This window comes from Acomys minous, assembly GCF_964271855.1.
Source record: "Acomys minous genome assembly, chromosome: 18".
Lineage (NCBI taxonomy): Eukaryota > Metazoa > Chordata > Mammalia > Rodentia > Muridae > Acomys > Acomys minous.
In genome coordinates, this window is record NC_140501.1 from 65,832,568 (window position 1) to 65,843,525 (window position 10,958).

General features: G+C 46.9%; 1 gene segment (V, D, J or C); it reads right to left on the reverse strand.

Moving 5' to 3' along the window:
• Positions 1–2,807, reverse strand: part of LOC311589044 (T-cell receptor alpha chain constant-like) — a 48,432-nt gene extending 45,625 nt beyond the window's left edge. The window contains exon 1 of the C gene segment in view: positions 2,571–2,807.
• Positions 2,808–10,958: the final 8,151 nt, after the last annotated feature.

The following is a 10,958-nucleotide window of genomic DNA, read 5'->3' on the forward strand; positions in this document are numbered from 1 at the left end:
CAGGGTGGAAAGGCTCTGCTGAGATTAAGCACTATTACTGCACTTCCAGGCCCAGCTGCCCCCTGGCCAGCACAGCAGGGAGTGATGCTGTCCAGCCAGCTCTGCTTCAGGACTCCCGACTCCAATGCGCACACTTCCCAGGACTGAGCAGCCTTTAGATTCCGAAAGGTTAAGAGAAAAGGGACACGGAATCTAATTTCTCCAGGATACTAGCTCCCATGCCACACAATCACATGCCTGCTCATCTTCACATGTACACATGCCGCATTTATACCCCACAGTCTTTAGAGTAATAGGAAAAAAATAAATAAAACTAAGTAGAGAAAGCAGAAAATAGAGCTTAGTGCTATGGGTTCTTTTTGATATCAGGGTGCTCGGGATTGACTCAGTAGAGATACTCACAGGGTTTGACCATTAACCTTGTTCCCCCTCCAAACGTGAGCTTGGCGGCTGCATTATTATTCACACAGTGATCTGCAGCTCAGCAAAAACCTCCTAGAACCTGAGCTAAGTTTTCCCTAAAGGTCTTCTGGAAGGAGTGATGCTGCGAGCACAGAGAATATTAAGTAATTGTCACAGTAATAAGCTGGCACAGAATCCTAGCACCAGCTTGGATTTCAGGTCTGCCTCCACATTGGACAAATGAAGGGTATTCTTTCTAAATATTCTAAAGAGGGCATTTTCACGCGCAGGCCGGGAACGCTGACTGTCAAAATCCCAACCAGTCTCCAGCATTTTAGATAATACCACTCCAGGGTTCTGAAATCATATACTTCATTTGGGCAAATCGCAAACAGTTTAGGTCCATGGTTCCTAAGCAAAACCCATCAGAGAGAGTGTCCTCACAATGGGAGGGGTTGAAGGAAACTGTTATTGTCTCCCTAGCAAGAGGACATAGTACTGGTCCACATTCTAAGGGTAGGGTGGGGTATTTCATTCCACAGTCCACAGTGCACATTCCACAGTCCACATTCCACAGGCCACATTCCACAGGCCACAGGCCACATTCCAGCTCTTAGCACATCTAAGAGGATGGCTTATTCTTCAGCACCCAGAAGAGAGACTGTCACACTGACTCTGCCTTGGAATTTGGCCCTGGTCCCAGATAGTTTTGGTCCTTTGCTTAGATGGTCATCAGAAAAAGGACTTTGCACTTTCTAGCATCCTTGTCCTAGGGGAGACTTCTCCATTCTCATTATCCCTTCCCAGGAGTTAATATAGCTCAACCAATGACTAGCCTGAAACCACTCTTATGATCAAGAGGGTAATTTCTTCCATTCTTTCTTTGCGCGCCACCCCATCCTCCCCTGGAAAGAGGAGGAGGAAGTACTCTTTCAATTTTAACACAATTTGAAGGAGGCTCTGAGTCAAAAGCTCCATAGCACCACTACTCATTGTCAAATGTCACCATGGCTTCCTCTACCTTCCTCATCATGGGCCACTTCAAAGATTAGGGCTTAACAATTGATCATTGGGAATGGATCTCTCCCTCCCCCCCTCTCTGTGTCTCTGTCTCTCTCCCTCTCCCTCTCTGTCTCATACGTCGAAGCATACAGGTAATACAGCAATTCATAAATTTCCAACTTGAATTTAGCCAAAGACCATTTTCCTATGATCCCCTCTTGTTTTTTGTTTTTTGTTTCTTCACACACTCACCGCAGAAGCCAGCTCTTCTCTTCCTCCTTTTCATTTGTCTGCTGCATGCCTTATGCTGGCCTTTTTAATATTTAAACGAAGTTTACAATTTTTTCAAGTCGGCTTGTTAAATTAGGTCTGATGACAACTGTGCTGAGTTTTCAAGCTATGTGATAGGAAACACAAGTGTTTATAGCCCTGTACAGGTCTGACTGGGTATTAGGTCAGGAAGTCTGCTACACGGACACAAGGGATGCATGCAAGTGTGTGGGTGCACACAAGTGTTCCGGGTGGGAGTGGGGGAGCAGTTTGCCTGCGGCAGAGTGTTTACTAAGGGGAATATCTGGAAATCAAATTAAAGCTCAGGAAACGTCCAGGTTTCAGAGAGAGCGACAGGTTCGGCAATGGATGTGATCAGACCCTGAGATAAAACTGTGCCCAGACAAAGCACAGAGTCGGACAGAGAAGGGGCTGTAAAGAGGGACAGGAAAGGCAGGTGAGAGGTGACTTGAGAACATAGTTACAAAGGAAGAGAACGAAGGACACGCTGCTGTTCTAAGTCTCTTGCAGTCTCAGGCATTTCTTTCTGTTTGTCGTATTTTACAACAAAGCCTTTGTGGTGTAGTCCTGGCTGGCCTTGAACCTGTGACTCTCCTGCACCTGCCTCCCTAGGGCTAGGATTACAGCTCTGCAGCACCAAGCTTGGCTTCGTTAGTATTCTTCTACCAAATAATGAAAAATCCATCATAGTGATTCCTCAGAGTTTTTCTTTTTAGCCCTTTCTGCCCAGAGTTGAGGGACCCAGACTTGCCTCTTAGGACATCAGTAACTTTAGCCTCCATCATTTGTAATGAGTATTCATTCTGTGTCACCTGTCCCTCCCGTATGGACACCAGCAGTTTAAAAACTAAGCCTGTCTTGCTTGTATGACTTACTTGCTGTAACCTTCAGTGTGGTACCTGCTCCAAAGACGTATTTGTAGTTTCCTGTGTTAGCCACAGTGTTCTGTGTCTCTACATAAACCATGGCTGCCATTGTTAAAAATTAGTATCCAGCACTAGAACACAGTAGGTCCTTTCTTCATCGAGTGGACTCAATGTCATGCTTTTCCAAAAGGAATTTAGTTGGCATTCTAGCTTGGCCCACGTAGAAAGCCTCGTTCTTTCTGTGGGGTTTGAGTTTCGTGCTGCTGTCCCAATGTCTTCGTCAAGCAAAGAGCCAACTTCACATATGTCCTAGGACTCAAACATCTAAGGGACTGCTTGAGCTCTGCACAAATATTCTCCCTAGGAGTCTCCCTGAGAGTCAGTTTATGAGCCATAAAACAAACAGATGACTTTATTTTCTAGATACACTTCATTTTAGAATTGTAAACCATATTGACAACTAGCCTCTTCCTAATTGAGGTCTTTTTTTTTTTTTAACTGTTTGGTTACTAACAAGAGTGACATCTGCTTCCCAAGGATAAAAACATTAGGGTTGCTACAGGAAGGAGAGGCCATGTCCTTTGAGGGCCATTTCAGAAGAGGAAGTGGCCAGTGGTAACGCGTGGGAAAGTGTCAGCCGCTTTAAGCTGGGTGCTTTGATTGGCCACTCACCAAAATGTACAACTGCTGTCATCAACCCAGACTCTATCACTTTATTGTTTCACACACTGAAAATAATTGATGAAATACTACAAAAACACGAAGTGGCAGCCGCTTCTGTAAGAAGCATGTCTGCATGGAAGGTACTTCGGTAATTCTAACAGAAAAAATAAAAGCAAAATGATGGGCAGAGTCCCCACCAGACCCCATAAGGGTGGACAGCCTGCGGATCTTCTATATTGATTCCACTTAGGTGTCTCTACAACACTCCCAGACAACTCGCAGACAGCCCTGTCGAGTTGGGAAGCTGGCTAAGCTACTGAGATCCTCAGTTTCCCTCGTAGGGTCAACTTAGCCAATGGCACCCAGAGGTGAAGTTGTCCTAGGATGAAGAAGGATGCTGTCCAAAGAGATGCAAGCCCACTGATGTGACAAAGCTTGGGCCGTCCTCCGCCTAGACAAAGTTCCATGGTTTGACCACTTGCTCAGAGTGAGAAAGCCTGGACCTGTGGCTGTCCTCTGTGCTCCCCAGCCCATCCTCAGCCCACTTGCCTTAGTTTTCAGTCCTGCTCAGGTGACTCTGTACAACCCCAATTGGGTCCTCATCACTTATCTGCAGAGGACACGCTTGCCTGGCTATGTGCTGCTGCTCCAGCAGCCTCTTTTCATTCGTTTGTTTCTATCCCTATCGCAAAGCTTTTTCTTCTTATCTCTGCCTTTCCCCCAAAGCCATAGCGTGCTTTGTGGGCCTCCGAGAGAAACACTGATTGCGGTATTAGTACAATTCATCAAACTGCCCATAGGCCTGATAACCAAATCCAGCCCCTAGGGAGACATGTATTCATATCTTGCTCACACGTCCGACATAGTTAACAACTGCATGCTAAACGAAGCAATTAAATTTAGCTGTGTTCCAACAGGCCCTGGTGGATTTCTTTCCATAAGGGATAATGACTTAGCCACAAGAACTTACGGGTGTGACCAATAATGAGGTGCCTTTGCCAACATGGACCTAGAGTTTGAGACCCACAGCACATCCTCTTGACACGACACCGTCATCACAACAGCCACTTCTCCCATGGTCCCTTGCAGAGGCTAATCTCTAAAAGCCGGTCACCCAGAGTCATAGGTCATGGCCCATTTTGGATCCTCTTGCATGAGAATATTGCTGAAACTGTCACTGAGCCCCACAGTGAGGTGGGCCTTACTCCTGAGGAAGTACCATCTTAGGAAAGGGGGGTTTGCTAAAGTTATGAAGCCTTGAGTCGGCTTACATCCAGCACAAGGAGGTACCAGTCTGGACTGAGACTCACAGAGGATGTTGACAAAAACAGTTCTGTAGGGCTTGTGAGAGAACTGAGGTGGGGAGTGGGTTACCTCATCCCCTCTGTGGTATACTCAGTTACACAGTCTGGCGCAGTCTTTGAAATATTTAACACTTACTTGATTTAACAGAGAGTTCCGTGCCTTTCCCAAAGGTTAGCTTTTCTAGGCCTCCTCCAGAATTCACAGTCATTTGGGTCCTTACAATAACCAGCAGGCAGGAAGGACCGAGAAGCAGACCAAGAAAAGTGACGTCATCTGCCCCTCTAGTGGAAGCCTCACTCCTTGCAGCCTGAGCTCCCTGGTCCTTGGCAAGCTTAGAGCATTGTCTAAAAATAACAGCTGGCTGTGAAGCTATGTCTGAGCTTGACCATAAACCACTAGGTTTTATTTTTTGGCCATGACATTGAATTCTGATGGGCTGCTCTTGCTTAAAACTTACAAAGACAATAGAAAGGACAAGTGGAGATGGTTAATGTAGGGGTCAGAGTGGGAACTTTAGGGCTGGTAGCACCATGCCTCCTTCAAAGGCAAAGTTTTTACAAAGAATAGCAGTAGGAAAAAACCAACCCCTGAACCAGCAGAGTGAGGCAAATACAGCAACCATTACATAAAAGAAACCAGGTGCAATTATACTGCCCGGGGAGGGAGTGAGGTGGGGAGGAGAGAGAGAGAGAGAGAGAGAGAGAGACAGAGAGAGAGACAGAGAGAGAGAGACAGAGAGAGAGAGACAGAGAGAGAGAGACAGAGAGAGAGAGACAGAGAGAGAGAGAGACAGAGAGAGAGAGAGACAGAGAGAGAGAGAGACAGAGAGAGACAGAGACAGAGACAGAGACAGAGAGACAGAGAGACAGACAGAGAGACAGAGACAGAGACACAGAGAGAGACACAGAGAGAGAGAGACATACAGAGAGTGAATTTGTATTGAGGAAAGCCTGGGTTTTTGAATTAGGTTTTAATTTTATCTATCATGAGTTTCACCCTTAGCATTTCTGTATATCCTGAGCTAATGAAAAAAGAAAGAAAGAAAGAAAGAAAGAAAGAAAGAAAGAAAGAAAGAAGGCAGTGACATTAATTACTTTTTGACCAAATCCTTGGGATGGCCAGGAAACATTAGCTAGTAGAGGTCCACAAGAAGTTATGTGCACTGATCTTGGAGGTTGGCTGCATACGTCCCCACTGAAATAGCACACGACAGCAAAGCTACATGCTCTACGCTGCCTTTGGGATGGGCTCAGTCCTCTACTTACTTGGCTGAACTGTTAGTTGGGTTCCTGCTCCAAATCGTGGGGCGTTGTTGTTATTGCCACAGTAATACACACTCTAACAAAAACTTCTGGGGGAGACTCTTGTGGTTACCTCCCTGGTCCGGTAGGGACAGGAAACAGAGGAACTGAACTGCCACGCTTTCTTTCTACGGACACAGGGATATCTGTCACACTTCCACACTGAGTGTCCATATTTGTCACTGCATTAAACACACCTAACTGGAACTCAAACTGGTACTCAGCGGCAGGCAGTCAGCTTTCTAACGGGTCCCTGAACACAACAGAAACACAGCAAAGAAATGCCCAGGTATGGGGACTGTCTTCAGGGACCGCGACCTGGTCGCTTGCTCCAAAAATTCTATTTGGGTCCTAATCATGGGTTAAAAAAGCTCAGCCACTCATCTTCATCACCTCGTGCTGATTACCATCAGTCTTGTCACAACTGGGAAATGTCGAGACATGGCACTGCTGTGGAGGAAGAGATTTGTCATTTGATTCCCTTCTCAGAGGGTCAGGGTTTTGCTTTTATTCCACCAAGACTCCAGCAAGGTGGCTCCTCCCAGAAGTCCTGAGCACAAGGAAGCCAGCTTCCCCAGGGCCTTTCTAGAGTGCCCACTAAGAAGGTCACAGCAGCCTATTTCCCCTACGTTATACTTATCACCCCTGGGAAGCTGTCAGAGTGACTTGCTATCCTCTGTTTGAGAGCACTTTCACCCTGTTGCTAAGTGACAAAGTCCTGGTGACAAATTAATTCCCAAGCCCACTGTTCCAGGGAAAACACACAGCACGGGGAAGTCTGAGAAGTGTCGTGCGGAGGGAAGAGCTCAGCGACAGAAATCAAGATAGCATGAATAAAAGCTGAGGGCAGGAGCCATGCATGAGGTCCCTTCCCACTGGAAGGCAGGGAGGATTACACCCATCCAGGACATCTCTAGAACATTCCATCTCTTACAGGAATACACAGTCAAGTTACTTCATGGTTCCTCGTACCTACCAAGGTTGACCTGAAGTCTCGTTCCACTTCCAAAGATGAATTTCCCCCCACTGCCAGTGTTTACACTGTGAGACATTCCATTACAGAAACCCAATGCTAGACTTGCCAGCCAGTCTCCACTGCCTGCCTCAGAGTTCTCCCATGGCCTTTTCCCAGCCAGCCAGCCTGGGGAAAGCATTCCCAAACTCTGAAGTCTCAACTCCTGTGAGGAGGGCAGAGGGCTCTGGTCAGATAATGGCGTGATGAGCACATCTTGCCGATCGCCCTTTGGCCTCAGTTGGTCATAGGCACTGGCTAGTTGATTAAAGCCGAGGAGTTGTCAAGTTCAACTCTGAACACATTAGGAACCGAGCTCTTTGCCCTCTCTCTTCTGCGTTTTATGCTAATGCATCTGTCTTGTCATTTTCGATGAGTGATGCAGCTGAGAAGCCAGATGACTAATAACTGCTCTCCTTTAGGTCCCTAAGTCAGGCTGAGACAAAGCCACAGAGACAGAAAAGGAGAAACAGTGGGATTCTATTAGTACATCTATTGCAGGGCTTCCTGTGAAAATAATTGTCATTGCAGACATGTTGCCAGCTAAGTGGCCAGTGTATCTTTGTGTCTCAGTCTCTTGTCTGATGGAGTCTAGAATGTACCACAACGGACATGTAGTCAGGTGCAGTGGCAGGGCCGATCTCAGGAGTCCTGTCATCTGCATTGCCCAATGCCTCCTAGATACCTAAAACAGTGTGGGTGGTGGCAAACAGGATTTGGCAATGTCCACCATAGACACCCCTTCCCCATGCAGACGCCCACCTCCCAGGCAGAAGCACTTACGGGGCTGGATGGTCAGCTGAGTTCCTTGCCCAAAGGTGAGCCGATTTCCACCTCCTGTATTCACACCCTGAGGCAAGCCTTGACATAAACCTCTCTGCCAGCAACACACAGCCTGAGCCCCCCCCGGGAGCCTCTACAAAAGGCAGCACAAGCTTAGCAACCTGGTCTGTGCTGCTGGTCACTTCTTCCTCTGCCTTGTTGCCCACATGGACATGAAATATTTACCATTTGTCACCAAGGCGAAGGGCTAAGGAGTGTGGGCCCTATATAGTTACCAATCACATCCCTGCCCAGGGTTTCTGGTTTGTCTACCATGGACTACCTGGAAGTTTCTGTCTGTCTGGAAGGGGTAGGTGGAGTGGAGAGACTTAGCCGAAAGTATTTAAGAGACTATACAACAACAACAACAACAACAGCAACACCATGATGCTACTTGAATCTGAAGGAGGACAAATCAAATGTTAGTGTAGAGCAAACAATAGGAAAAGGCGCAGAAAAGATCTCACTTTATGCTGACTGCTAAGGTCATCCTCAACTCCAAAGCCAATGTTTCTGCACTGCTCTTTTTCTCACTATTGTCAACAGCAGTACAGACACAGGGATGACACTTGTCACCAGCCGCTCCTTACCAATATGTCTGCCTGGGCTTTCTCCCTACGCTGATGCAGAATGCCTGTCAGCCAGCGGTGTGCAGCATTTCTCACACTCAAGTCACAGGCTAAAGACAAATCTCTCAGCTCAACATCACAGTCCAAGGTTTCCATTTTGCAAATATAGACACCAAACAGCCAACAGCAAACAACATGGCCTGTGGAGATGGCCTTTTTTTTTTTTCAAGTTTAAACTCAGTTTTCAAGCTATGGGCCACACCAGTGAATTTGGTATTTACGATGCTCTCCAAGGCGGGGCATGGAGAATGAAGAAACCAGTGATGTCGTTCACTGCACCTGGAGCTTTGCTTGTTTCTTAGAAGCAAATAGCTCTAAGTTAGTCTATTCAGTAGACAGAGAAGCTCAGGTTGGGATCATGGCAAACCAGAATGTGTTTTGTACTTACAAGGTCTGACTCTCAAAATGGTTCCCAAGCCAAAGATGAGCTTGTTTCCATAGCCCACACAGCGTCAAACCCCTGTACAAAAACTGCACTTGAGCGTGAGTGTGGGCAGAGTAGCGTGGGGGAAGTGGGCGGGCTGGGGAGTGACTGGGTGCTGAAGACAAGGCTCCCCTGCTCTGCACCTAGGGCTTGATGTTCTTTGGCCAGAAAGTTAAAGACATTATACTAATTACAGAATCTTATAAATGCGAAACGGCCAATTGTATGTTGGAATTTGGCTCCCGTTTGCCCTTTGCTGCTTGGACTAGGATAAATGCTACAAATCCCCTCACACTTCACGGTATCTTTTCTCTCCGGACATTTCTTGCCCTCTAGTCAGGATTTTCTTTCATCTCATGGATCCTATCAGATCGCCTTATTCTAAATTACTCCACTCTGCGGCGATGTCCCCCAGCTCCGACCCACAGCTGCCGCCTGCTCTTAAACGTCTCGGGAATGTCTGTTTGGAGGGGGAACTTGTTATGGCTCCAGCTTGGTGTTTGAATATTGAGCTGTGAGGTGGCTTAGAGGTGGCCTGTCCCCTCCTGGGTAATACATCCTTTTCTGAGTTGCTCTCGGCTGCATTTCCCCTGAGTGGACTACGGTCGCACCTTGAGACATTTCTCTGAATATTTCTAACAATCAGGGAGGGAGCAGGCTGACAATTACTGGGTCCCCAAGTCCCATGGCTTAGCTCTGCCACTGTCACTCTTCAGTCACTGTCATTGAATCCACCTGCCCCTGGATTCAGAGCAAGGAGACTATTTTCCTGAGAGAGAGAGAGAGAGAGAGAGAGAGAGAGAGAGAGAGAGAGAGAGAGAGAGAGAGAGACAGACAGACAGACAGACAGACAGACAGACAGACAGACAGACAGACAGACAGACAGAAGGAACTTGATATCTCAAGGTGCTTTACCCAGCCTGGCTGGAAGGTGATTGACTGATAGTGTAAGTTTCATTGTAAGGGTCTGAGCCATACAAATCCTCAAGACTCGGCCTTCTAATTTCCAATGCAGAAAAACAGAGAGTGACTCTAGGAAACGTAGTGGTTTAGACCGTTGGGAAAACCCACATTGGAGAGGTCCCATCCTGCCGGTGCTGGCTCCTTCAGGATAGTCTCTGCTTTGTGATGTTCTCTTTGGGAACACGGTGAGCATATTTAAGTTTTGCAGCTTTAAACTCTAGGCAGGAGAACTCTATCTGCCTCCCGTTTGCACATTTCTCTGTGGATATACAGCCTGTCTTTGTATCTGTCTGTTATCTTTATCTCTCATCTCAGAGTGTTTTCAGCAGTTAATTCTAGATTTCAATTTTGCACATCTAGATGCCAAATAATATGCAGCAGAGCCCACAGAGAGAGAAGGTGATCTTTTTTCCAAGGTTAAGCTTAGTGTTGTAGCTGTGAACCACCCACATCACTGTGTTGGCAGGCTGCCCTCAGAGGCAGTGGATGAACTAAGTACAAACGTGCAGTCACACTGACAGGCTCCATTTGGGGGTAGGAGAGAAGCTGGAATTTCCCCTACTTTTATTTCCCCTTGGGGTTCTGTGCTTCTCCTCCTACCTTGAGTACATCTGTCTCACCCAGCGTATCAGTGTTCATACCCTTCCCAATATCTTTGCCATCTGCACGAAGAGACACAGCGCTGGATTGATTCTATAATACTGTTCTGCCAGGAGTTTTCTCTGTCTGCATCTCTATGCCTCCTGCTTGTCTGCTTGATAGCTTATGTTCCCACCATTTCTTCCAAACACTTTCAGTCCCCAAAGTTAAAAAACCATCACACAGGATAAAAGAGGAGACGCAGGCACTCCCAGTTCTCGTGTCACCGTAGCTCATGATACCAGCAGCAAAAAGCGGAACTGTGAATCACATTTTCTAGTTATGAATTAAATATTCAAGGATGGAGCTCCCCTAGAAAGCTCAGATGCTTGCCTGTCACCTCTCTCTATCAGCAATGAAAAAAAAAAAAAGAGAGAGCAAGGCGGTTTCCCAAGCCTGTAGAGTCCAGTTTGATCCCTAAAATCTAACAGGCTGGTTCCCTGACTAAGGGTGAAGTACTTACTGGGTTTAATGGTGAGTCTGGTTCCAGCCCCAAAAGTCAATTTATCATTTCCATAGTTGGCACAGTGTGCCAAACCATTACGAAATCCCCTGTGCCAATGCTGTAAGCTTCCTGCAAGCCCTCACTGTGTTTCTTCTGAGCCTGCTTCCTCCAACATGTCCACAGCATCAAAGGCG